Source organism: Uloborus diversus, chromosome 8 (genome assembly GCF_026930045.1).
Source record: "Uloborus diversus isolate 005 chromosome 8, Udiv.v.3.1, whole genome shotgun sequence".
NCBI lineage: Eukaryota > Metazoa > Arthropoda > Arachnida > Araneae > Uloboridae > Uloborus > Uloborus diversus.
Genome location: NC_072738.1, coordinates 102,309,132 through 102,315,131, shown reverse-complemented (window position 1 = coordinate 102,315,131; position 6,000 = coordinate 102,309,132).

Genomic DNA, 6,000 nt, shown 5'->3' with positions numbered 1-6,000 from the left:
ATGCCAAAACGCCAGCGCTCACAATCACGCCAAGTGGAAACAAAAACAGGGGTAGCCAGTGGCGCCCTCTTTGTTGCCATGAGTTTCAGCGATTGCCACGGCCGTTAAGTATTCAGTGGGGCCATGCTTGGATACATTAAAGCAACCCCGAGTAAAATGTAAACAGAGCCGCCCCTTTAAATTGTGAGGTAGAAATTGCAATGACTACTGATTGCGAGTAGTTGGTGGTAGCCAAACGTGTCATTTTAATTTTTTCTAGGAAATGGGGGGGGGGGGGGAGTGTGCAAAGGCTGACACTGGTCGTTCAAATTCTCACGAGCCCCAGAGAGCATAGGAGCAGTGACTCAACATCTTCGCACCCATCCTTTCTTCTTTTTATTTTTTTTTTATAAAACTAAAAACTGAGACAGATGAAGGTGAAATTAAATTAAATGAAAAGGATTATATTCTTTCCTGAGATAAAATGTATTTCTTAGATCATTAAATGGTAGTATTTTTTACAGATTTTCTCACGACATTTTTATTGTTAAAAAATATGAAATGACCAAAATCTTCAACATATTGTTCAGAGAAAACCAATAAATTAAAACATCAACAACATAAGAGAAGCACACTCAGATCGTAATTCAGTTACTATTCTCAAGAATATTAAAAAAAAAAAAATCAACAGTCAAAGAAACTCATTTTGAAACAGCATGTATCTACCATGTTAAAATCTGTTCTGCGTCTCTTTCAATGTGAGTTTATTGCGAATGTTTACAGCAAGCAGAATTTTCCAAACATAACAACAATACAGATGTAAATTAAGATTCAGAAGAAACCCTACGAAAACGGAAATATTTCACAACACAAAAAACAGTAAATCGTGAAATTAAAGCGAACTAAAACTTTAAACAGCAATATTTCGCATTGCAATTTCTACCTCACAATTTAAAGCGGCGGCTCTGTTACATTTTACTCGGGGTTGCTTTAATGTATCCAGGTTACCATGCTGTTTAATAGAACGCGCTCGTTTTTATTTCTCATTTCGCCAATGTACTGTAATTGGTTTTGTTCGGCGATCCTAACCGGTCGACCACTGAGTAACCGGTTGCTAACCGCTGCGTTCTATCATCAACCGGTTACCATATTAATATGAAGCACGTGATCATTAGATGTCACGTGATCGATTAACCGGTAGCTACCAGTTGAGCTCGTCGAACGCAAGCATTCCTTGCGTTCGACGACTAACCTCACCGGTTACTAACCCCAGCGTTCTATGATCAACCGGTTACCATTCTAAGCAGTTGATTGGAGCACGTGATCATTAGCTGTCACGTGGTTAATTAACCGGTAGCTACCGTAACGTAAGCATTGAGAGCCTTTCAAAATTCGCCGCAGGGAACATTGGGCGCCGAGCATTTTGGACGACGGAAACATTGGGCGCCGAGCATTTTAGGCCCCGTTAATACTGGGCACAATATGCTCGGCGCCCAAAATGCTCGGGGCCCAAAGTTCCCGGCGCCCAATCTTCCTAGACCGTTTGCAGACATATACGTGGATTTAACAAATCAATCTCATTTCTAAAGCGAAGTGTCAAATTTTAGTCAATTATCAAAAAATTGTCACAGCAGAGGGAGGCGTCTTTATGCTTGAGGAGCAGGTTTTCAATGGCATTTGGCGGGGGGGGAGCGAAGTGAATTTTTGACCTTTGTTAGTCAGAAAAAAGTCGTTTTGATTTTTTTCTTTTTCTTCTTTTTTTTTTCTTTCTCTTCTCTTTTTTTTTTTTTTGAGACAAACGTTTCGGGGGGGGGGGGTCCCTAACCCCCCCCCCCCTTAGCTACGCCCCTGTGAGAAGCTGCGTTTTTCAGAATAATTTACAGGCGTTTTCCTTATTGACCATTGAAAATTCTGTGATATCAAAATTAGATTTCAATGATGTGATCGACACATTTGCTTCTGTTAAAGACAAAGAAACCTTTTTAAAGCTTGATGTCCGAATTAGTTATTATTATTATTATAAATACAAATACAAATGTGACGACCAGCAACAGGCTCTGGGCCCAGCTAGGCTGGTCCTAGTCAATTAATTAGTCCCCAATGAAGATCAATGGCCCTCTTAAAGCTATCCACTCCCTTGCTCATTACCACCTCTTCCGGTAAGCTATTCCAAGTGCCCACGACCCTGCTAAAGTAGTAGTTTTTCCTGATTTCCAAGTTAGCCTGAGATTTAAATAGCTTAAAACAATGACCCCTTGTCCTGCTTTCCCCGCAAAAATTTAATCCATTTACATCTTTCATTTTGATAAATTTAAATAACTGAATCATGTCCCCTCTGACTCTCCTTTGCTCCAAGCTATACATGTTAAGCCTATTAAGTCTGGTATCATAATCTAAATCTGAGAGTCCCCTTACTAATTTAGTTATCCTTCTTTGAACCCTTTCCAATACAAAAATATCTTTCTTCAGACAAGGCGACCAAAACTGAACAGCATACTCCAAATGAGGTCTTACTGAACTCCTATATAAAGGCAGAAGAACTTTCTTAGATTTGTTTGAAATAGATTTATTGATGAACCCAAGCATTTTGTTGGCTTTGTTACTAGCAATATTATTATTATTATTACTATTATTATTATTTTGCTATTTTTGCAGTTTTAGATTTTTTTTTTTTTTTTTTTTTTTAACTCATTTTCACTTTAAGGTAAGGCAATTTTAACTATGTGACTATCAAGTGTTTGGTATTCAAATCCCAGGTTTCTGTAGTAATGTGTAGGTTTCTAGTATATTAGGTTTCTGGTATAAAACATCGACTTTAAAATTGGGCTGATTTTCTCATGGGGGGAGGGGGTGAAACACCTTCTTTCCAGGACCTGGGCACCAGTTTGTGTTGATCGGATCCTGCGCTTTAATGCTTTTTTTCATCCTTATTATTCACCGGCTTAAGTACGGCTCTGCCTTGTCGGGCTGAACCTGACAAGGCAGAGCTGTACTTAAGGCGATTATACCAGTGAGGCCCAATCGAGCCCCACGCTAGCTGGGGACAGCGAGAAGATTAAAAAAAAAATAATAAATCCCACTTCAGATAAACAGGAGAAAAAAAGAATAAAAAAAAAAATTTCAAATGTAACATTTAACTAATCTTTAATCTGGGAGCTACTATTTTAGTCCAATCAATGGAATATGGGAGGTTACTGAAGCTTTCAGCTAATTTTAAGTTTAGTAAAAGCTTCAGAAGTTAAAGTTAGTAAAGTATATCTCCGAAACTATGTCAAATAAGGGACAGCCTCCAAACTTAGATCTTTCATCAAACGTGATCGTTAGTTTTTAAAAGTTTGCCTGTATTGAGTCATAAAGTTTTCAATTTCAAAAAAATACCAAGTGAGATTTCTCTCTCCCCTAATATCTCCAAAGTTAACCTAAAATTGCGTTTTAAAAATTCTAATATGAAAAAATTTCCCGAGAAGAGTCCCCAAACCTTTCACTCCTTTCCCTAACCATGGGCGGATTTATGGGGGGTCAGAGGGGGGCAATGCCCCCCCAGTTTTGGGAGGGCTTTATGTAGTAACAACACATCTTCCAAAAATTAAAAATTATTTTTTTCTTTTTTGAATATTTCAGAAGGGTATGGGTGGATTTGTAAGGGGGGGCATAGGGGGCAATGAACCCCAGTTTTGGGAGAACTTTATATAGTAACAACATATCTTTCAAAATTTTAAAACAAAAAATCCTTGCCATTATTGAAATCTATATAATTGAGTCATCAAAATTTTTGGAAAATTTTGCTGAAATTTCATAAAAGTCTATAAAAACCTAACAAAGATTGGTAAAATTGTAAAAATCCTTTAACCGTAAAAGCTGACAAATTTTTGTAAAAATAACAAAAAAATCAAACAAAAATTTGCAGGTAAGAGTGAATTACAAACAGGGCCAAATTTGCCTATAAGATAAACAAGCTATTGCTTAGGGCCCCTGCTTTGAAGTGGGTCCCTAACTCCCAAAAAAAAAATTCATGATTCGTTCCTTAAAAAATAGAAATTGCTTGAAAAAACTAATTCCATTTTTAAGTGCTTGAAAACCTTGAATACTTCAAAACGTGTGACTACAAACCTTAAATTTTAAAATGTCTAACAAAAGGTAGAGGGGGGGGGGGAGGAATGCCAAAATGTGTCAAATTCAGCTCCTTGCCACATCCTGTATTGAAAATGTAAAAATAATGGTTCTCACGTTTGTAACTATATTTGAAATAAATTTTTGTGACTCATATGTTTCATATCTTGCTAGTTATTCAATCCTGAATGCAGTAATTTGGAAATTCTTTTGTATTAATTGTTTTTATCTTACTTCTTCTGCATATTGTCTATCTGTTTAGCAGGGGGGGAAAAAAACACAATACACTACTTCTATTTCTTTTCGTTTTCTGCCCCACTTGCAACAGAAGAAAAGTTGCTGTCATGAGAAATCTATGGTTACTTTTTAACCGACTTCAAAAAGGAGGCGGTTATCAATTCATACCGTATGTATGTTTTTTTTTTTTTGTTTGTCCACTCATAGCGTCTCACCTAGTGAACCGATTTTGATGATTCTTTTTTTAATGGATAGGGGATGGCTCAACTTAGGTCCCATTACTTTGTTTGACCATATTTGTTCTTCAGAAAAAAAGTTATGGGCAAAAAACAGTAAATTTTATGCAATTTCCCTATTAAATGATTTTGTAGCGAAGTTCGCACTTTTCATCCGTGGATAACGGTGGCTCAGTGGTAGAATTCTCGCCTCCCACACGAGCGACCCGGGTTCAAATCCCGACTAGGACAAAGTGAATTTTACTAAAATTTCGTTTCTACTGTTTCCCGTATTTTCTCGAATCTTCTATTAATTTCTGTATCTTTCCAAGTCTGGAAAGTTCCAGCACTTTCTCAAGTTGTATATAAGGAGATGTAACGTTCATTCGTGGTTCTGAATAAAGATCTCGAGTTGAGACTAACGAGTATTCGCTTCATTTGGCTTTCACATTGTCCTCGCTTTCTTCATCTACGTGACAATAGGAAACTCATTGTTATAAAACTTTGGTGCCCTATAACAGTAACATTAATAGTAATTGTAATGATAATTTTGAATGATGGCTTCTCTGAAGCAAGCATCAAATTTCTTCAAGGGATATTTCGATAATGGGGAATCTGGCGCTGTCGTCTCATTTTTTGCGTAAATAATTTTATTTTAGTAACCCTGCTGATTTATAGTAACCCTATGTGAATTATCAAAATCTTCCTTTCTTCAGTGCTATTGCTCCATAGTAGGGGTAAACCTAACCTGGAAGCGAGATGATGCAGTGATTAGGATCTGCTTAGCCTTCACAATGCTACCATTAGGTTTGACTCAACTACTCTGTAGTATTTTTATCGTTATCATCTATGCCGATAACAGATGATCGGGGCTAAGTAAAAAAATACAGGATTGCATCATGAGCAACTTAGATGCTGTGGAATGTAAATTAGTTAGGAAAAACGTAATACTTAAATGGTTATAATTAAATTAACTACGCATGATTTCCAGAGAGGAACAAAGATAAGTTTTTAATGCCAGTCGCTTAAAGTTTAACGCGTGTCAATAGTTTTTTTTTAGTATGGAGCATTTTTAAGAAAAAAATGTGAAGTTTCGTGATGGTAACTTCTTATTATTTCTGAAATACCTACATTTACACTAAAAAGAATGAAATAAAAAAATTTTGAAAAAAAATAGAACCAACTTCAAAATTGCTCTAAAAAGTGAAAAATAATTTTATTCTTTAAACACCATCGATAATGCTTTTAAACATAGTTTTTGAAGTTGGCGCAAAAACGATAGATAAAATCATTCACAGTCATAACTCAAATACCACTATAAATTCAACCAGGACCAGTTTCTTCACTATCACATACATTATGCATTGATGACAGCATATATGAATAGCGATATAAATGTTTCGTTCGTAACTTAGGATGCTTTTCTGAAAAAAAATATGAACGAAGCATGGTTACACTG